Raw genomic sequence first — 23,643 nt, 5'->3', positions numbered from 1 at the left:
GTTTGTTATTAGACAGAGACTCATTATGTAGCCAAAGCTGGCCTTGAATTCAAGATATAAACCAGAACGGCTTCAAACTCACTAGGATCTAGGACCCTGGCCATGTAGGATGTGGTATATCTCCTGTGGCTGGCCTGCCTCCCCATGAATATCCCCCTTCTCTCCTCTTCCTCGCCCCCCTCTCTGTCTCTGACTCTCTGTGTGTCCCTGTCTCTCTCTGTCTCTACCTCTAGCTCTCTCTGTTTCTCTGTCTCTGGTTTTGTCTCTTTTACTTTAGATTCTCAGTACACCAGTGTTTATTATAGTCAAGTTATGGATTCAGCTTGGGTACCCATCAATGGATGAATGGATAAAGAAAATACGTTTGTGTGCATAAAAAGAAGGCAGTTGCATCATTGATAAAAACGAGGGTTAGTTAAAAACCTGGTGCAAGGAAAATTCCCAGGCATCATTTATAAAAATAATGGATGGAAATAGATCATGCTTAACTGAATAAACCAGATCCAGAAAGATAGTTATCACATATTTTCTTTGCATGCCTCAATTTTAAAAGGATGTGTTTTCTGGAAGTTATTCTTCACACCAGCACAGCTTAGTTGCCAAGACCAGTCCCTTGACCATCAGGGCATATGGAACAAAATAGGGGAGTTAGGGGTTTGAATGCTATATTAGTCACTTTCCTTGTTGTTATGTCAAAGTACCTGCCAAGAAGCAATCTAAAGAATGAAAAGTTTGCCCTGGACTATAGTTCAAAGAGATACATGCTCTGTCATGGCAATGAAAGCATAGCAGCAGGAGCTGCAGACTCGATGGTCAGATCATAACCACAGTCAGGAAGTAGAGAGTTAACAGAATGGGGGGATGGTTCTATAAAATCTTAAGGCCCACAGTGACCCACTTCCTTCAGCAAGATCTGCCAACTAAAGATTCCATGAATAGAGTCACTAGCTTGGTACCAAATGTTCACACAAATCCACCTATTGAGGGCCTTTCATATTCATACCACAAGACATGTTAATTAGAAACAGACTATGGGGAAACAGTCCCAAGACTTCAAACTCCGCAGCTAAAAAGCCAGGAGCACAGCGCTGTCTGTGCTGGCCCCATCTATGCCCAAGACTCCATCAGGGCTGCATCGGTGCCTGCAATGATGGGACCACGGACATATAAAAGAGCACTGAAGTCAGAGTTTCCAAAATATTTTGCTACTGTAGACAGTGAAGCATGTGTGTCCAGTCCATGCTGAGGCTAAGTTCTTTAAAATGATTGAAAACATTGCCTTCAAAATCAATGAGATAAGTGTCAACTCTTGATGGCAAAGACAATGATATAGAGAGAATATAGCATCATCCATCTTCACATTGCTGGGGGAAGCCTGCTGCAGAAATGAGAGATTGTAGTGACAGTCACTCCCTCCTCATACTTACCCCAATGGAGACTACTTGCCAACCAATTGTTGAGTCAACCCAGAGGTTGCAACTGGTGGAGTTTTGCTGATATGAATTGCTCAAAGTGCATTTTCAGCTTTTCTAACAAAATGAGAACATTTATAATATAACCTAAACATGTTCCATGCATTAGTGAAATATAAAATACATCATTGTATTGTTTGCCTTTTTCATCATTTTGACCAAATTGTCTTTCAGAGATAACTTACCAGAGGAAGGATTTATTTTTGCTTAGTTTTCTGCAAATCTAGCTTCCAATTGCTTGGTCCCATATGCTTGTGTGGGGCATCATGACTGTGGGAGTGTGGAGCAGAAGACAACTGTTCTTTATTGACCAAGAAACTGCAAACAAAACAGGAGAGCCAAAGGACCTGCCCAGCTGACCATACTCTCTCCATGTGGGGCTACCACCTGGGGACCAAGTGTTTCTTTGCATCATAAGATGACAGGACATTTCACATTCAGGCTGTGGCCATTCTAGCTATAGAACATTCTACATGGTACCTAAACGTCTCATGACAAGACCCCCTAACATCAAGAGGGGCTTGGGCTCTCAAACAAGTGTTTCCATCTCCTTTTACTCATAGTATCACCCAGTCCATTTTACCTTCCATGAGTTTTTTAGCCCAGAGTTCAAGCTTTCTTTTCAATTGCAACCATTTGACCTTTTTAACTTCCAAGAGCATAAGAGAAAATTTCCCACTAGCAATAAAGCAACATTTCATATAAATTACAAAATTTAAACTGCAGAGCTATTTTACCTGAGTTGCTCACATGGTACTTCAAGCAATGGGCCATGACCTTCAAATCTCCCCACTCCTCACTAGGCCTTCATTTTCTGATCCTTAAGATAAAGAAATGAACTAAAGCTTCCAATACATACACATGCAGAGAGAGAAGGGAGAGATGAAAATATGGGAAGGGAGGGAGGGAGGGATAAAGAAAGATACAGAGAGATCTGTGGTGATACATTTAACCATACATGCCTTGGCAGAGGCAGAGTCAGTTCCTCAGGAGCCAGGAGGGTGTTGGTAACATCTGGCCTGCTTTTCCACTTTTCAAAGAATTCATTCAGAGGAGCATGTGTTCACAAAACCTTCCTATGTGGCTAAGCTGGTATGTAAACAGTTGTTCAGAGTCGCCAGCATTTACGAATTCTGAGTGCCTGTCCAGCATGGGCAATCAATAATTCCAACAATCAGGACTGACTAGTGAAATCACAAGTTCAATGGCAGGCTGGGATAACATGACCACACACACACACACACACACACACACACACACACACACACACACACACACACCTTTTTTTAAAGCCTGTTGAATCATGCATGAAATTTCTCAATGTGTCCCATTCAGGTGACTACTAGATGCACATGCAGAAACTTCATAGGGGTATAATCTAGAACAGCCTCTCAGGTTAAAACTTCCCACACAGTCCAGCTACAGTCAACCTATCAAGTGGTCTTTGCTCATAGAGAGTGTGGTAGTCTGAATGAGAAGTGACTCACTCTATATTTGAGCAGTTGGTGTCCAGTTTGTGGTGCTGTTTGGGGGAGGTTATAGATTTTTATGACATGAAGCTAAGGGAATCCACAGATGTCTACAATAACCATATAATAACCATTTAAGCATCTTTGTGTGATATGTACTTTATACATTCACAATCCATACATGAAAGCTGAGGCTCAGAATAGGGAAACCACACATTCAAGATCACAGATGTAGAATGGGTACACAAGAACCTGCAGGCAGGAGATGATGGAGGGGTGCTACTTTCTGGCTTGCTTCCCATGGCTTGCTCAACATGCTTTTTTTGTTTTTTGTTTTTGTTTGTTTTTTTGAGACAGGGTTTCTCTGTATTGTTTTGGAGGCTGTCCTGGAACTCGCTCTGTAGACCAGGCTGGCCTCAAACTCACAGAGAGCCACTTGCCTCTGCCTCCCGAGTACTGGGATTAAAGGCATGCACCACCAACGCCCGGCTCAATCTGCTTTCTTAAATAACCAGGACCACTGCCCAAGGGTTGACATTACACATACTGGACTGGGCACAATACACATTAATCACCAATGAAGAAAATGCCACAAAATCTTGAAACAGGGAAATCTGAAGGGGACAATCAATTAATGCTAACAGGTACAGCCTTCTCTGTGGAGGCTCCAAAGCCAATGCTTCTGCTTGATATGAAATGAAATCACAGGGCTGCACACCCACATCACACACACACACACCAGCACAACTTAGGCTGTCACTTGCAGTGTGCACACTGAGCAAACAGTAAGCAGACTGTCGAGGGAACAAGGGCAAGGTCACGGGCATGTGCACCACATGTTTTCAAAGCAGTTGTATGTGTGCACATGAAGGGATCCGATTAGCCTCAAGTGCCAGAGTGCTGAACATGCACGGCCTCTAAGACCCATGAGAAAGTGGCCTTGGTATCTGGAGAGTTGGATCACTCATTGGTTAATAACACTGGCTGCTCTTGCAGAAGACCTAGGTTCAGCTCCCAGAACTCACATGGTGGCTCACAACTATCTGTAACTCCAATTCCAGAGGATCTGATGGCCATGTCTGATTTCCATAAGCACCAGGCACGCAGGTGCATGTAGGCAAAAGACTCATATATATAAAATAGTAAAAAAAACTGATGTCAGAAAGGTCAGAGATGACTTGGACACCCTCCAAATCTGTCCCTCATCTTTTCCATTTATAGGACGTGCTCATAAAAGGTCTCTCATATCTTACCACTTACCTGTATGAAATAGGTGTCCCTAACAAGCCTGAATTCTCTCAGTTGACTGCTTCAGTGTGAGAGAGCTATCACAGAACTAATATATTTACAAACAGAAGCTGTGAATATATATGTAAATGGATGAAAAGAGCACACCGGCTCTATGTGAGATGTCTCTTGGACTCTCTCTCTGTGATACACATGCCTCTACCGTGTCAGCTGCTGAAAAAACAACAGCAATTACTAATATAGGATGTTAGAAGCGTCTTCCTCGAAACAGCCCAGGTCTTCAGCACTCACTACACCACACAAATCACACTCTGCCACTGGATTCTATTCTCCGAGTGACAAAGCTGGTTACACAGCCCAGGATAGGCCTCTCTAAGACTCCAGCTACAGTGTTTATGGTGATTTGAATGAGAATGTCCCACATAAGCTCATAGATTTGAATGCTTGGTCACCAGAGTTTGGCACTATTTGAATGGATTATGAGTACAGGCGGTGTTGGAGGAAATGTGTCACTGGGAATGGGCATTGAGGTCTCAAAAGCCCACACTAAGCCCAAAGTCTGTCTCTTGATTAGCAGATAAGGATTTAATTCTCAGCTACTTTTCTAATACCACTTCTTCCTGTATGCCACTATGCTTCCCATTATGATGATGACAATGGACTAAACCTGTGAAACTAAATCAAGCCCCAAATAAATGCTTTCTAATAGTTGTATTGTATCTCTTCACAGTGAGAGAGTGCTTGAAATTGAATTTTGTGGAGTATAGAGGTATCCTGAGGAGGGCTCCTTTCTGCACTGCCTGTGGCTGGCACAGAATGTTCCTTCAGGTACCAACAAAACCTCTGGTTGGTACATGGGACACTTGGATGATAGTAAATATGATGATAGTTTTGTTTCCCAGTGGTTATTTTCAGCATAAAAAGACTGTTGGCTTCATGCAAATTCTCCAAGGATGTTGCATCATCCTTTCATTTTGAAATCATTCTTTTTTGCGTGTATGTATGTATGTATGTATGTATGTATGTATGTATGTATACCACATTCATGCAGTACCTGTGCAAGCCAGAAGAAGCCATTAGATTCCCTCAAACTCGAGTTCAAGGTACTTTGTAGCCTTGTGTGGGTGCTGGGAACTGAACTAAGGTCATATACAAGAACAGTAAGCGTCCTTGACAACTGAGTCACCTCTCCAGCTCTTTAAATCATTCTTTTTTCAAGTACCTTTTCTGTTAAGTGATGTGGGAGGTCCTGTGATTATGTCAATAAAGCCCTGTTGAGCCAATAGGGAACCAAGATAGGAGGGACTAGGAGTCCAGGAGGACTCTGGGAAGGAGAAGACAGAGAGTCGAGATGTAACGCCATGGGGTAGGAAGCCTGGAAACCTCTCCGGTAAGAGAAATACTTAAATTAACAATTATGGGGTAAATACTTAAGTCAGAGCTAGCCAGTAAAAAACAAGCAAGGCCAACAGCTTCATAAGTAATATAGCCTCCTGTGTGTTTATTTGGGACTGATGCGGCTCTAGAACCAGGCTGGCGGGAAGGCTTCTCTCAAGGAAAAAGCTTCTCATTACAGTTAAGGTCTGCTTTAATTGTCTCTGTCTGCAAGTGTAACTGCCAACTCCTAGTTTATTAGCAGTTTTGATGATTTGAACAAGTATCCCACATCATTTATCACTTCCATTAACTCTGTGAAAATTTTCTCTATGATGTGTGTTTTAGCTTTTTGTTTGTTTCGTTCCTTTCCCCTTTTCTCCCTTCCTTCCTTCCTTTCTTTCATTCCTTCATTCATGGTTGGTCACTTTTGAGATAGGGCCTCACTATGCACCCCAGGCAAACCTTGAACTTAGAATCCTTTTGTCTCTGTCTCCCATGTTATAGGCTTGCAGTGCTCCATCCATTTGTAGTCTTTCTTTAAAATTTTCACACCATGAAGGGGCAGCAAGATGGCTCCACAGATAAAATCACTGCCGTGTAAGCCTTACAACCCCAGTCTGATCACTGAGTCTGTGTAAAGGTAGAAGGAAAGAGCCAACTGCATAAAGTCCTCTAATGTGTGCTTCATGGCACACCATGCACACACACACATAGCAGTCATAAAATAAAATTAAAGTTTGCGTTACAAGAGACAGCATGGAGCAAGAACTTGAGTGGAGAAAAAACTTCACTGTGGCAGCAATGAAGATGGAGACAGAACAGTGTTAAAACGAGAAGGGCTGTTTCATGATGACTAACTATTCAAGTGCCAGAGTACTGATGTTATAGTTCTTCACGAGATAAATTATCAGCTAGCAATGACACCTGTACCCCCAAACCAAATGTGACTTGCTTTTTAAGAGAACAAGTGAATTCTCCATGCATTAATCATCTAAGTCCATTCATTATATTTGTTCCTGAAGTTGATGACTCTGGCCACATGGAGTTAGGAAGGGCTTACAGGCCAAGAGCGGCAGAGCAAGAAAACATCATTCTCGCATGTTCTTTTAATTTAGTGATGGCAGGTTCATCTAAATAAGATTGGTAATAGACTGTGACTGCCCCAATGACCCAACCCAGATCACACCCCTAAATAAACCCTGCTCAAGGGCAAAGCCTCCTTCTTGTTCCCAGGTTAGAAGTGACAGGACCAGTCCTCTCTCTTGCAAGGTCCATAGCTAACTGAGAAATTTGTCCTCTGATCTGTTTCCTCAATCCAAGCCCTTAGGATGCTGTGTCACTTCTGCAGCGCCAGGGATGTGCCAGGCTCCACCTCCAGTCTGCTCCTTTTGGCAGGAATTAAGTATGCGTAGCTACAGATGCGTGCGGGAAGATATCATCCACGCCTTGACAAAGAACCAAAATTATTCATATAATTTATCATCCTAGCCATCTTGAATGCTAACGAGAAGACTCGTTGATTAGAATTGTCAAGAAGCATTTGCACCCATGTCCTCGGCAGAAGGCTGCTGCTGCCAGATGCTGCCTTCCAAGCAGCAGCGGAGACTGCTTTCACAGTCTCTGGGGCCTTAAAGACACAAATGCAATAAAGCAAGCACCGCTCCCCTCCACCTTTGCTTTGACGAGAAGTTTTCCAAAAGACTTTCAGATTTTGTTTTTTTACTGGAGGGACAGGGCATGTTGTGTCAGCCTTTTCTTTCCAGATTCCCACAAGATACTGAACCACCTGTCCGATGTGTCCCACCCGTCCTCTCAGCAGCAGAGTCCAGGCCCGGGTGCTCTTCTGTCCAGGAAGAGATGCACAGGAGAGTGTCTGAGCTGCTACCCACTTTAACTTGAAGGTGACTTTCCTGGTTTGCTGGAACTTGGCTCGATGGAAAGACATGTTATAAAATCTCATTAACAGATGGAGTGGCAGCTTTAGAAACCGAAGAGTTTCCTCGCTGTCAGTGGTATGAAAGGCAAAGGCACCAGGAACATACTGAAAACAGCGCACACCCACCTGCCAAAGTCTTGCCTTTTCAGCCCTCTTCTGATCCCAGGAGACCTAGTCCATTTTCTGTTATTAATGTCTGAGTACCACAGACTGGGAAAATGACAAAGAAAATATATTTATTTAGGCCTGTGGTTCTGGTCCAAACCTGATAGCTCACATATGGTAGTGGCCTTCTAGCTGCCAGCCTCCTGGGGCAGCATAGAACACCACTTGGTGAGAGACAGGGAGGGCAAGAGAGACCTTCCCAGCCTGCTGTTAGAGTGGATGACCCATTAGCCCATTAATCCTCAGTAGAATGGATTAATAAATGCATGAGGGCTTCTTAAAGTTTATACCCAGTTCCGTTGCTTAATATATCATAATGGGCATTAAATTTCAACAGGACTTTTGGAGGAGGCAAACCATATTCAAATCATAGCACACCCCTGGGGACAATATAAGTGCTTCTTTAGAAAAGGATAAAGCTGTCTGCTTCAGTGTTCTGCGGGATGCCCAAGCCAGCTATAAATCTACCCCCAGCACTAATTTTTAATCCATAAAGATTAGTAGATTTCTTTGATGTAGCGTTTTGTCACCATATTCAGTGTTTATAAATTAATCTTTAAGTTGTTTTATTGATTGGAAAATGCATTAAGCAAAAGAAAAAAAGTCCATCTAATTATCCTCAGGCTAAAGGCACAGTTAGATCTCCCACTAAGAATATGGGAGGGCCAGGAGTCAGAGTAGACTGATGCTGAATTCTGCTCTGGAGATCTCTGTGGGTCCCAGTCATCTGCAGCAGATATGAGCTGGATGTGGGGTGACTTGGGTAAACCCAAGAAAAGCTGAAGAACTCTTAACTACTTAGTCATCTCTGTAGCTACAAAACTCAATTTCTTGTTTATCTTTCCAATGTGTACACTGAGACGATGGAATTACAACCTTACAGAACTGCCCACAGAACTAATGTCTGATTTGCTTGGTCATCCAGAGAAAGACCAATGTTTGCCAACGAGATGCCAAAGGTTGCAGACAGAGGTTGAACTAGCATTTTGGATAGTAGAAAGAACAGGACATTCCCATTTTAAGGATAACATAGAAAGATGTCTTATTAAGAAAAAATGGTTTAAAGTTCATGTCTGAACAGGAGATGGATAAGGATAAAAATGCAAATATATCAATAGGTTCATAAAGTCCACCAATGATCCTTGTCCATGGAAAATCCAGACAAAAACGTTTCTCTTCTTTTGTTTATTGAAAATACAGTCCTCTCATACAATACATCCCAACCATGGCTTCCCCTCCCTCCAATCCTCCCACTCCCCTGCCATCACCTCCCCTCTTCCACAGATCCACTCCCCTTCCACTTCTTCTCCATATTAAGACAGCCAAAAAGGACAAAACAAGATACAACAAGACAAGGCAAAAGTCCTCATATCAGTGTTGGACAAGGCAACCCAATAAGAGGAAGAGATACTCCTGCTCCTGTTATTACAAGTCCCAGGAAACCACCAAGCTATCAGTCATAACATATACACAGAAAACCTGGTGTACACCCGTGCAGGTCCCACGCTTGCTGTTTCAGTCTCACTGAGCCCTTGTGAGCTCTGCTTAGCTGGTTCAGTGGATCATTTCCCCTGGTGTCCTCCATCCCTCTGACTCCTACAATCTTTGCCCTCCCTCTCTCACTGGGTCTGCTAATCTCTGAGGGGAGGAACCTGATGGAGACCTCCAATTCATCAATTCATTCATTCTCTGTCTCTCTCTCCCTCCCTCCCTCTCTCCAGACAAGGTTTCATTTTTGTTTATAAAGTGAAGACTATAAATTTTTCATCAACACATGTCATAAAACAAGTGGAAAAACAGAAAATCAACATCTGAAATAGAAATTTGTGTATGTATCATTAACAGCAGACATGCATACAGTAAAAACAAAGAACTCTTTAAAACCAAAAACTGAGAAAAATGTTATAAGCAACCGATATGAGCAGCCAGGTTCAGTAGAACATAATATAATAATTATCTATAAACACATAAAAAGTGCTTACCAACGTGGGAAGTTAAATAAATGCAATTAAAGATAAAGTTTCTTCTTTTGAAAAAAACTCTCTTATTGTATCACACAGGCAATAATATAAAATTTGACACATCCAAGGACAGATAAGTACACAAAGCAATAGAAATCCCTGGAGACTTATGGTAGGACAGTGTACCCATATAGCTATACTGGAAAAATCAATTATTAGTACCTAAGAAGTTAAATATGCACTTACCTCCTTACATAAGTCCATTCTTTTGTGATGTTTTATTAGTTCTTTGAGTTTTACACAATGTATTTTGATCACATACCCCCTCCTTCAAATTTTCTCAGCCAACTTTGTGTCATTTTTTTTAAGTCTTCAAGACAATTCCTAAACATTCTTGAATGAGTGTAATGATCTTCCATTGGATTGTGGTTGACTCACCAGAGGCTACACTCTTAGAGAAAACTCTGTCTCTCTGACTCTGTCTCTGTCTCTGTCTCTGTCTCTGTCTCTGTCTGTCTCTGTCTGTCTCTGTCTCCCTCTCTCTCTCTCTCTCTCTCTCTCTCTCTCTCTCTCTCTCTCCCCTCTCTCTACAGTTAACAAACATGGGTAGGTCTATGGCTTAGGATGGAATTGTGTACCCAGACCTTCTCTCCTTACTCAGCCATGTCTGGCTTGTGTTTACACAGGTTTGTGCATACTGTTGCAACCTCTGTAAGTTCATGTGTGCAGCTACCCTGCCATGTCCCAAAGATAATGTTCCCTGTATTTGTTCACTGCCTCAGACTCTTCCACTCTCCACCCCACTTCTTCAACAACCCCTGAGTATTGGGACTAGAGTTTCAGTAAGAACATTCCCTTTAGGGCAGACCATAGTTTTGGGACACTATGTTAATCAGAGTCTACTGCAATTGCAATCTTCAGTACAAACCATGGAGAAGATGGTCACAATGGTTCTGTCCCCACACTCTAGGACAGTTCTGTGAGTGCCACAACAAATAAGGATTCTCTACCCATTTAATGGGTATAGAAAGAAATGCGAACAGTACCATCCCACACCATGGTGACTCTGTGCACGCCACAGTATTTATGCAGGAGAACATCCCCGCATGCTGACTTGGTCCTGCAATCTAACACTTTGTCTTACACATGAATAGCAATAAAATTCAGAGTAATTGTTGTCATTCTTTAATTGATTATATTTTTCAGGAACATTTCCTTCTAAATTAAATAGAGACTCTGCATTATGTTGTTATTGATGTTTTCATTGTCTAGATCCTTACTGGGAATTCACCAATATTTCAAGAAATCAAATTTGGGGAATTTTGTATGTGTTGTTTGTGTTATTAACCCCAAATGCTTCTATCAATCTGATTACTGTAATTTTATACATAAAAAGAGTTATTCTGGTTTCTGATGTAATTATTTCCCCAAATTCAATTATTATTACAAATTCCTTTTATTGTAAATTACTTTTTTGAGACAGGGTCTCACTAGGCCACTTGGCTGACCTGGAGCTCACTATGTAGACCAGGCTATACTCAAACTCCCAGAGGTCTATATGCCTTTGCTTCCCGAGTGATGCTATTAAAGGTGTGCACCACTACACCATGTGACTTTTAGCAGTCTTCTATCACATTCTGAGTTACATTAATTTCTTTAAGTTCTGAATGAGCACAATATAAAAAAGTATCTAGGAGCTTCTTGTCAAGATGATGATTTAGGGTTCTTAGTTTAAAGGAACAGAACTAATAGAATGGGAATATGTTAAAAGGAGATTCATTAGGGTTTTTTACAGGATGTGTTCTGGGTAATCCAATAATTCAATGTAAAGTCCAAGCATCCTGTAATTTCTTAGTCCATAAGACTGGATGTCGAAGCAGTCCCAATCTAGTGTCCCAAAGGATTCCTGAAGAGCTTCTGGTCTTCTTTTTATATTGGAATCCTGAAGAAGTTTCTAACACCAGTAAAGGATTGCTTCAGCCCCAGCATAGAGGAACTCAGCAGCAAGAGTGAGGGCAAGTAGGCAAAACAAAAAAACAAAAACAAAAACAAAAAAACCCTTTCCTATTCCATGTCATTTTATGTGGGCTGCCTCCAGAAGGTTTAGAACAGATTTAAAGTGGGTCATAACACCTCAAATGCTCCAATTAAAGGTGTGTGGTGGCACACACCTTTAATCCCAGCACTTGGGAGGCAGAGGCAGGCGGATCTCTGTGAGTTCGAGGCCAGGCTGGACCGACAGCCTCCAAAACAATATAGAGAAACCCTGCCTCGAAAAAACAAAAAAAAAATCCCTCAGAGATATGCCAGGCTGCTTGGGTGTTAGTTGATTTCAGATATAGTCAAGTTGACAAGCAAGATTACCTATCACAGTGGTATTATAGGATGTCAGTCATAAATACTCTCACTAATGTTGGTGCCACCCTTACCCCAATAGATATGCACATCATATCAGAATCCATGTACAAAAAGAGTTCGTGGTGGCATGATTTTTTAAAAAATCCAAATCTTCTATTAGAGGCAAACTCAATAAGCATATGCACACCACTGAATTCTGCACAACAGAAAGCAGAATTTGGCTGATTTCTCTCTCTCTAAATCTTGGACCTTCTAGTCCAACACATTTTCAGAAAAACCCAAAAGGAGACAAAAGTCTTGGAAACATCTCAGGAAGGAAGGCTTCCTTAGACAATAATGACAAGGCCAAAAGGGAAAGGATGACAGGCAGAGATCTTCAAAGCAAAGGATATGAGTGGAATGGGGAAGTGATTAGTGCTATGATAAAGGGCAAGGGAAGCCTTGGAGGATTCCATGGCAGGCAAGGGACAAACACGCCAGGCAGAAAGAGCTTAAGTGAGAAGTTTTATTAGAAAGGGAAAGGGGAGAGGAATGAGAAAAAAGGCAAAGAGACACAGAGAGAGGACAGACAAGAAGAGGGAGAGAGAGGAAAAGTGCTGTCTGCCCCAGGGAAGCAACAGGAAGGAGAGTGGGAAAAGAGATCATAAGTGAGCAGAGGTCATTCTTTTAAAGGGGTCCTTTGGACTTGTTTGCAGACTATGCAACCATGGAACCCTGGACTGACCAGGATACTGCCTGAGTGCATTCTGCTAGGTGACAGGGACAGGCCAGCATAATGCCTGATCCTTACAATTAGTACAAGAAAAAAAGATACACAGAGATAGCAGAGAAGCAGGAATAGAAAAGTGAAACATGAAGACAAGATACCTCCAAAGCGAGAAGAAGGAGATAGAAGATAAAGGATGGAAATACAGACAGACAAGCTAATGGAGAGATGGAGAAAGAGAGCAGAAAGGGAGGGACGGAGGGAGGGAGGGAGGGAGGGAGGGAGGGAGGGAGGGAGGGAGGGAGGGAAGGAGGGCTTCTTTGAGGACTGGGCAGGAAGCAGATCCAGGAGAAGACTACATGACCTCCCAGGAATGGCAGGAGTGTGGCCCACAGGGAAGTCACTACAGTGAAAACTAGTTCTGGTTCTCTAGTCCAGTCCTTAAGGCTCTGAATGCTCATGGGGACCCCTTCTTCTGCCTGTTCCCATTGGCCCATGTCTTTCACCTTTGTCCCTCCCTGGTATCTATAGTAGTGCAAAGGCAGCTGTTCTCAGCTCAGTGGGTGTCAGGGCTGCTTAGTCATGAGCACAGCATCACAGCCAAGGTGATGAGCAGTTCTAGGAGCCCAAACACCTGTGACTACACCTTTACAGCCATATGAATTATTCACATCTTTCCCAACACAAGCACATTTACATGGGGCAAATATTAATTTGGTCTTATGAATATTAATGCTTCATCTGGAAAGAGATAGGAGAGAAAAGAACAGTAAGTATGAACGCTGGGGCACAGTACCTAACATGAGACAGGCCTGCCAGGAACTTCAGTGGCCCAGGAAGTGAATTGCCAAGAAGGTTTCTTGCCTCTCTGCCCCGATGCATTGTCTCCATCCTGGGCAAGACACTAAAACTCTGGTTGTTCTCCAAAATGTACAGTCCAGAAAGATACTGTAGACATTTGGTGATGTAATGTATGGAATATGCTCAGACCAGGCCATGCACACAGACATGCCCCATGGACATTGGCTATTTCGTAAGTCTATGTACAACTATACCATTATTCAGCTTTAAATAACTCAATCTCACTTCTGGAAAACTCTCCCATACCCCATAAGAGGCGGGCCTGCAAAGATGCTCAGGGAACATGGCATAGAAAGAGAGGAGAACAAGAGGAAGAATTCCCTACAGAAGGAAAATGAAAGCCAGGGCACAGGAACACCAAAGCCTGGGTACATGACAGGTATCTGGTTCATGCTGTATGCGATTTGTGAAATACAGGGAGCTTATGAACTTTGAGAGCAATTTGACAAGTCACAGAGTGTGACTTGTAATCTAATAATAAAATACCAGGGGCTTGTCTTTTGCATAGCTTTTTTACATTTCCTCCAGTTCTTTCATAATTCAGCTTTTATTGTATTCTACTAAAGCATTGGCCCACGACTGATGAGAAATACAAAGATGGCTTGTGTTTGTTGGCTTTCATGACTGTGACAAAATACTTTGGTTTTTAAGTAAGGGGAATGCTTACTTTGGCTCCAGGTTTCAGGGCTTTCTGCCCATGTCATTTGGCTCATGTTGAAGCTCACAGCATGGAAGCAGACCTGCTCTCCTCGTGGTGAGAATGAAGCAGAGAGGCCTGAGACATGATACAGCCCCAAGGACATGACCTCTGTGACCTTCCTCCTCCAGCTAAGTCCCAGCTCCTGCTTGCCGTAACAATAATGCCATCAAATTATGAATATATCCACAAGATTAACCCACTGATGAAGTCAGAGCTCTTGTGGTCCAGTTACTTCCCCCAAAATCTGCTAGCTGGCAAACTAAACCTTTAGTGAGTCCTTTGCAGGGATAACTCATGCCCAAATTATGACAGTGTTTCCTTCCCCTTGATGTCCACTGGGAAGCATCGTCTGGGTAAATGCTCATTAGGACCCATACCTGACTTCAAACTCTTCCTTATCCTAAGACTTTCCCTTAACTAGGAAAAAATGCCCCCTACAGCCAGGAAACAAAGCAAAGCATCCCCAACTGCTGCTCATATTCCCAGAACCAAGGGGATGTTTTAGACCAGACACTGTGAGTGAGCCCTCCCTAACTCAGGCTGAAAGCCCAATGCTGTTTAATCCCTGTAATGGCAGTGGCCTGGTCACATGATCCTGCAGCCAAGTGACAGGGTGCAGAGGGACTGGGCCATGGCATCTGGCAGCTCCCAAACTCCACTGCCCAGTGCTGGCAGTCAAGCTCGCTGTAGGTCATTAACATGGATCAGCTGCTAATGGATTTTCAAAGCTGGCTTTGTCCCCTGGCACTATTTTTAACTCATTTTGGATTATAAATTGTCCAAACACATTTTGATTCGCTTGTATGAACATAAATAAGCCCTTCAGTGCCATTTCTATGCTGCTCCTCAGATGCTTCAGAAACCAACTTTGTGTCGCTCTATTTCTATTCACTGCAGCAAAGGCTGAGTGGTCCCTACAACTTGCTGGGTGGGTTGAAGACCTCTTAGCTTCCACTCATCACCAGAAGCAGCACCTCCACAGATGCTTACATCAGATGGCATCAACTGGGGCAGTGACCACTCTTCTGTAGAATTTCTCAGTTGGTGGGCACCCCATTCCATCCCTAACCAAAGAACACATGAAACCAGCCATTTTCTCAGTATGTTCTGCTGCAGTCACTGCAGAGGATGCATTGCGACAGTCATCATGGAGAAAACAACAAAAAATAATGGTGCGCCTATTTCAATCCCAGAGGCTGAAAGAGAAGGTAAACACAGGGGATTATAAGATTTACACTCTGGTGCCCCATAGACAACCCACCTTACAGTCACAGTGTTTTGTTTGGACCACACACATTTCTAAATGGAAGAGTTGCACATAAAAATTTGAATTTCAGGATCATCAAACAATAAAAATAGGCGACAGATTTGCCTAGCAAGTGCATGATAGGGTTGATCAAGGCTTGGGACATCTGATTGAGTGGCTAAGTAGATATTTGAGAAGGGTGGGCCTCAATGACTCTTATTCTTAGCTGGAAAACAAAAGCTGTGAGCAGTGTCAGCACTAGTGAAGCCTGGTCCAGAGAATATTCAGAGTTAGGCTGATACAGCTAGTTTTCCTGGAGGAGATGTGCTTTGCAGAGACTACAGCCCAGAGGACAGCCTGGCAGTTTTATCTTTTGTTTCTGCTCTTACAGAGCTAGGCATGGGACAGGTAATGGCCATATCTCTGTTTTGGCTCCCCTATCCTCACCCATTCACTCACCCATCCCAAGTAGATATAATACCTGAATCATCAGACCCATCCTGGGGAGAGCAGGAGAGGTAGGCCTTACCACAAGACCTAAGACCCAGACAGTACAACCTATAAGTTACCAGAAGTAAGGAAAAACCAGAGTACAGGTGATGATGGCGAAACACTTTCTATGGTGTGCAGAGATGCTTGGCTGGGGAACCTGAGAGCATCAATAATCACTTACCTATGGCAATGGCTTCTAAAATGGTCAACAGTGGTGACATCCTGGTCTTCACACCTTTGCATAAGCCTTGGGGGCATGTGAGTAACTATGATCTGCTTCTAATGAAGCAGATGCGGTTCAGGTAAAAACAACATGATCTCACTTTTGCAATAATCACCAAAAGTAGACTTCCATTTTGCTGCTACATTGGCTGCTATATAAAGCATCCTTGACTTGAATGTTTTAGTTAAGTAACTATAGAAGCCCATGTCTGCTAGCAATGAGAGTGACCTCTGGCCATCAACTGTCTGGGAATACCAGTCCAACATCTCTCAAGGAAATGAACCCTGCCAACCGACTTCCCCAGTGAGACAATCAGGTGAGACCTGACACCTTGTTGGCAACTTTGTTCAAAGTCCTGTGGCAGAAGACCAAGCTTGTGCATGATCCAATAGCCGCTATGAAGTAGCAAATGTGTGTTGTTTTAAAATAGCCAAGTGTGTGGCAACTTGCTTCATAGCAATAGATAATTCAAACACACCCGGATGTTTAACTCTTGTTAAAGGATGACTAGTCGCTTATAAATATCTTTACCAGGCAAGATGTGAACAGAATACACTTACAGAGGTTCTGTGTATTGGCCTTGCTCAGAAGGTAGTAGAGACGGAAGAAATGGCACATGGCTGCAAAAGCAGCAGATGCCAGAAGCCACAGCTGTCTCCTTGCCGGCAGCCAGGGCTTCCTTACATGAGCATTCCCCTAAATTACTGGAATCTGGAAGCTGATTCTCCTCTTGGCTGGGTGCCCAGTACAGTGTGGGCTTGGTCTCAATATGTTCTCAATTTTTTGTGTATCTCCTGAGTTCTCGGTTTACAGAGGGCTTGATCCAGACCTGGGATACCAAGTGGGGGATCCAGCCCCTGTTGAGGAGGATTTCCAGCTGGCAGAGGAGCTCGGAAGAGCCAGGCTGAATGCAAGGAAGGCAGTGATTCACTTTGCGTATACCAGGTGGCTCTTTATGTCACAATATCTATGTACCAAATGCCATGATTAGTGTAATAGCTTGCCATTTTTTATCGGTGTAATTACGGCCTGAGTCTTCTGAGGTGTGAGTCCGTTGTGATTCATCACATTGGTTTGAATATATTTCTCTGATTGGCTGTGTCTAACAAGAGTGGTCAGAATTTAAGGCCAAGAGAAAGCTTACTTGATAAAGAACTCGCCACGCAAGTGTGAGAACCTGAGTTCAGTCCCCCAAACTCATGTTAAAATCCAGGCATATCTCCTCTCCAGCATGAGTTACTGCTTGTTTTTGAGCTTAGCCATTCTGACAAGTGTAAGATGGAATATCAGGGTTGCTTTTATCTCCCTGATGGCTAAGGATATTGAACATCTTGTTTCTTTGCCATTTGAGATTCTTCTGTTGATAATTCTCTGTTTAGATCTGTACCCCATTTTGTGGGAGTACAAACTTATACAGCCACTTTGGAAGTCAATGTGGTGGTTTCTCAGAAAATTGAGAATCAATCTAGTACAAGACACAGCTATACTATTGTTGGGCATGTACCCAAAGGATATTCAACCATACCACAAGGATACTTGTTCAACTATGTTCATAGCAGCTTCATTTGTAATAGCCAGAACCTGGAAGCAACCTCTATGTCCCTCAACCTAGCAATGGATAAAGAAAATGTGATACATTTACACAATGGAGTATTAACTCAGTTGTTAAAAACAAGGACAGCAGGAAATTTGAAGACAAATGGATGGAACTAGAAAAAAATAATCCTGAGTGAGGTAACCCAGACCAAGAAAGACAAACATGGTATGTGCTCACTCATAAATGGATATTAGCTGTAAAGTAAAGGATAACCAGGCTACAGTCTTACAGACTCAGAGAGACTAGGTAGCAGGGAGAACTAAGGAGGGCCCAAAGAGGAAAGCCTGGATCTCCCTGGGGAGGGAAATAGAAGAGATTACACAAGTTGACTGAGTGTGGGTGGGGATGGGAGCATAAATGATCAAGTGGAAGTGGGGGACAGAGGAGAGAGTACTGAAAGAGACTACTGGAAAGGGAGGATTTCCGGATCAGATAAGAACCTTGTGCAATGAAATCTCCCAGGAATCTACAAGACACCTACCAATAGCAGATTATGTAGCCTGCACTGGCCATCTCCTGGTACCTAGCCCAATTATCATCAGAAAGGCTTCATCCAGAAACTGATGCAAACAGATGCAGACCCAGAGCCAAACATTACATAGAGTTTGGAGAATCCTGCAGGAAAGGGACCAAGTCAGAGGGGTCAAGGACACCACAAGAAAATCCACAGAATCAATAACCTGGGTTCACAGGGCCTCACAGAGACTGAACTGACAACCAGGGAGCCTGCATGGGACTGACCTAGGCATTCTGCATATATGTTATAGCTAAGTGGCTTGGTCCTCTTGTGGGACTTCTAACAGTGAGAGCAGGGGATGACTCCTTTATTAGCTTTTGGGACCCTTCACTTCATACTCATTCACCTTGCCCAGTCTTAATACATGGGGAGGTGCTTAGCCTTACTGCAACTTGATATGCCATGTTTTGTTGATACTGATGGGAGACTTGCCCTTTCCTGAACAGAAATGGAGTAGGAGTAGATTGGGGATAGGAACAGATGTGGGTGGTGGGAGGTACTGGGAAGAGAGAAGGGAGGGAAAATGCAGTCAGGATGTAAAATAAATATTTTTGTAAAAACGAAAACAGGCATGATGTTGGGCACTTGTAACTCAGCATGGGGGAAACTGTCCAGCTACTCTAGCTGAATTCTAAACGAAAAAGAGATCCTATGCGAGAAAGGTGTATGTCACCAGAGGAATGGAACCTGAATTTGGCATCTGACCTCCACATGCACATTAACATACAAGCATGTGTGCCCATGAACACACAATCACATACTAAGACACTTAAGAGCATAGTCCCATAGTTTACAGATCTTCTGGGTGTGAAAGCAGGGTGTAGGGGAGATGATAAACTTCATGATGCCCCTTGGCAAGTGCTATTTACCCAAGATGCTGAGTTGGACAGGAGAATTTCACTTGGGTCCATTCAGAAGGGGCTGAGAGGCAGCATCCAATGGAGACGACTGGCTTTGGGGACTTGAGGGTACAGGTCCTGCTATAGAGACATTTAGATATGGTTGGCACAGAGAGGCTATGTGAGGTAAAAAGAGTGGGAATAATAACAGGGATAGTTTCAGAGCCGGCATTTGCCAGCCCCTACCCTTGCAGTCCCACCTCTGGAAATGTATTATGAAGGAATGATCAACAGTCAGCAGGGGCAAGAGGGTAGTATTCTGAAGGAAAACTATAGCAGAGTTATTTGTGAAAACCAGGAGTAACCCATTCTTCCACCAAGAAGGAAAAGTCTAAATTTTTTTTGTAAAGCATGGAGCACTCTAAGGTCAAAATTACATAAATATACCCCAGTATGGAATTGTTCGATTGCTGAGAGGAGTGAGCTAGCTCCAGAGATGTAAAGTAGGCTACTATTTCTGCACAGGTATGTGTGTACAGTCACATAAAACACTCTAGAAGACCACATGCTGAAGTGTCTGCTGTGACAGTCTTTGAGTGGGGACTTTAGAGATGAGATGGGGTTTTCCTACTTTTCTTTCACATACGTGTGTGTGTGCTCTCTCACACGCGCACACACACACACACAGGTGTTTTGCTCAAATCTTCCCTTTTGTTTCATAGAGACTTCAGAGGCTCAGATCTGAGAACTGCTGTGTTGATGTCTCCTTTCCTGTCTTTACCTTCTGCTCCTGCCTGACTCTCCCAGAGAGCCTTCAGCCCTTATCTAACACCCAGCCTACCATATATAACACTATCAGCAGCATTAGGTCAAGGTCATTAACAGAACAGATTGGTGCCCATTTTCCCTCTCTTGTTTGTTGTTCACAGCACTGATCTAAAAATTCAGTGGGGGGGATGCAAAAGTTCAAGAAAACCTTGCCTTTTAGAGAATATAACACATGTCTGACCCTGTGACAAACTCATGAGCTGCTCTTTAAAGAGCACTCTGACTAATCAGCTGCCCTCTCCCTCTTTCCTCCCAGCAGCTCTAAGAGCCTCTGCCTGCTTGGGACACTTATCAGGAGCAATTGAAGCCAGGCACAAAGACAGCCTGAACAACCATTCAGGATGTTTTTCCTTGTGATGGAAACCTGGGCCTTTCTGAACTTTAGTAGCATCAAATTGAGTTCAAAAATAGCTCAAGGTATTCTATAGCTTAATGTTTCCAGCATCCTTCTAGAATCTACCCAATCTTTTAAGCTAAAGATTTTCTAGGCTAAAGAGTCTACCTATGGCCACTAACTACTGGTACTACCTATAAAATATCTCAATATCTCTCCTACTGTATAGTTGATATTTAGAATAAGCTCAATGACATTCTTATTGGCTTCTAAAGTACTATATAAAAGTTCTTTCACCTTGGACCAAGAATCATATTCTTCTAGTAATGCAGGAGGTTCAAAGAGCAGGCACTGAGCTTGACATGCTGACCCAGATTCCATGTTATATGCAGTCCAGATTTCAAATTTAGCTGGCAGGGGCACCCTCCTATATTTTAAATTTAAGTTTTTACCAACACTTTAAAAAATGTCATGGAAAACTAAGATATTTCTCTCAAAAGATTCAAAGGAGCTTAACACGGAGTCCTTTGGTATTTGTCATTATTATTATTTGTGTGTGTGCTCTAAGTTACATGTGCAAGTTAGAGCACATATGTACAACATGTGTGCAGTACCCACAGAGACCAAAAGATGGCATCAAATCCCCGTGTAACTGTAGTTAAAGAAAGTAACTGCCTGATGTGGGTCCTGAGAACTAAAGCCAGGTCCTCTACAAAAGCAGCAACCGCTCTTACTTGCTAAGCCATTTCTTCAACCTGGCACTTGCCTTTTTTTAACAAAGCATTTGCTCTGGCTGACCTTTGTACAATGGACAAATGTTGGTGTCTCTCCCCATCCCTCACAAACATCACTTGTTGAAACACTAGTCCCCAGGTGGTGGCTAATCTGACATTAGTTGTGAAGGTGTGAGACTCTCAGGTAGGATTAGTGCCCTCCACAACGTGAGGACATGAGATCAGCACTCTACAAGCTAAAAAGGACTTCCCTAGAACATGACCACCCTGATCTTGAACTTCCACACTATGGTTCTGTGAGAGGAAAGTGTCTTTTGTGTAAGCTGCCCTGAGAGGTACTGTTTCTGTAACTAATGAACTCACTTCACACATCCTAGCCTGTTTCCACCCTGAACGACACCATCTGGCTTTGGGAAGTATCACAGTAATCACTGACCTCCTCTCCCTTATGCTCAAGTGAAGGGACAGAAATGAACGCATGCTCTTCCATTCATTCTTCTTCACTGAAGTCTTGGCAACCACTGGCAGTCTCAACTGGCAGGATTCCTGGAGATTTATATTTGCGCTCTTGCAAATAGACGAACAGGTACAGGAAGCTACACACTGAAATCTGTTTTCACTGGGATGGTGCCATTTGCCATCCTCGCCTTAGAGCAATGAACTCTGCAAGGGGGTGAAAGAAGGCAGCAATGGCAGTGGAGTAACATGAGTCCAGACTGCCTAATGACTGACGATATTCCTCTGGAGCTGAGCGTTACTGCTACTGCTTCACTAGTCTCCCTGAATCTGTGTAGGGAACTTAATGCCCAGCAGTGTCAAGAGAAGAGGCCTTTAAGAAGTTCAGAGATCATGGGTACTCCATTTTCAGGAAAGGATTAGTGCTCTTATTGTGGAAGCAGGCTCCGGATGGAAGAATTACATATGATTTTACCTACCGGCTAACAGTTTAAAACAGTTCAGTCCATCATGACAGAAACATGAGACAGTGGTGTAGAGTGTAGCCTTTTCCTTGCCAGCTGCTTTGGTTTTTCCCCACCAGTCGCCTGGGCACGTTGCAGTCCCCAAATGAACACACAGGATGCTGTATTAATTATGAAGCTGTTGGCTGTTTGCTTGTTTCTTACTGGCTATCTTTGACTTAAGTATTTAACCCATCTGGGTATTTCTCTTACCGGACGTACATCTTACTTCTCTGTCAGGCTACATGATGACTCCCTGTGTTTCTCCTACCCAGAGTCCTCCTGGACTCTTAGTCCCACCCATCTTGCTTCCCTATTGGCCAACAGTGCTTTATTGACATCTCCATCACAGTGGCTTCACACATAATGACTGGACCAGAGAATAGAGAATAGAGCAGTAATTAAGACTGGTTCTAATGACCTACTTCCTCTCAGCACCACCTCCACAGTACTCCAGAACAGCATGACCTTCAAACACATGAGCCTATGAGGGACATTTAACATTTAAACTGCAACATAAGGTTTTAGTCCTGTATTGTATACACACACAAGCATGCATCCATGTGTGGAAATACAACACACACACACACACACACACACACACACACACGAGTGTGCATGCATTGTCCCTCTATCACTGTCATAGATGATGAAAGGCCCTTGCCCCACTGGGGCCATTTAAGCTTTGACTCCCCTCTTTCCAGAACTATAAGAAACAAAATTCTGTTCTTTGAAATTTACATAGGCTATAATAAACTATTATAGCAATATGAGTAGACTAAGCAAGAATTTAAAGAAGATGCAAATATTATGTAAATGAAGAGTCTCCTAAAGAAATTTACATAAACCTACAATTACATGAGAATCTCTTATTTAATATAACTCACCCAAAATAATTGGGATCTTTTGGTGAAGATTTCAGTACATCTGGAATTAGAGTGTCATATTTTGTGGTTATTGGCCAGCACTGATACAAATATCATCTGCCGTGCTTGAGTCTGTTTTATAAGTACCCCACACTAACCAATTGTGCCACTGGAGCACCTGCCATGCTTTAGTCTGTAGAGAAATGTATCATGTCCAATAGAAAAGACAATTCCTGGGGCTCATTGAGAAGTCAGAATTGCTGGTGAGAACCCAAGGCATCCTAAGCCACAGCCATGGATACATTGCACACCCTGTGTATAGAGCAGGCCCTGGACAAGAGTAAAGTTAGGATAGCTCAATTGGAAAATAACTTGGCTTACAAACACAAAGACTTAAGTTTGACACCCAGGAGCTATCCAAAAATAGCTGGGCATGGTGACACCAACCTGAAATCCCAGAACTGCAGATTAAGACTGTAAAAGGAAGAAGTAACGTCCAGTAAAAAGAGAAGAGAAGTGCAAGTGGGACAAGCTCCTCCTACCAAGCATGTATCCAGGCCTCCTCTTAAGTATTTTAAGCAATCAGTAACCTCAGCACTCAGGAGGCAGTGAGAGTCAAGTAGATTGAGAGTCCTGAGGCCAGGCTGACTTACAAACTAAGACCATGTCCTATAACAGGAGCAAAATGGAGAGAAGAGGGCAGGGATGGAAGGAGAGAGAGAGGGAAAAAGGGCACAAGGGAAGGAGGGAGGGAG

Source organism: Mesocricetus auratus, unplaced genomic scaffold (assembly GCF_017639785.1).
Source record: "Mesocricetus auratus isolate SY011 unplaced genomic scaffold, BCM_Maur_2.0 Super-Scaffold_100057, whole genome shotgun sequence".
Classification (NCBI taxonomy): Eukaryota; Metazoa; Chordata; class Mammalia; order Rodentia; family Cricetidae; genus Mesocricetus; species Mesocricetus auratus.
Note: the sequence above shows the minus strand (reverse complement) of the source record.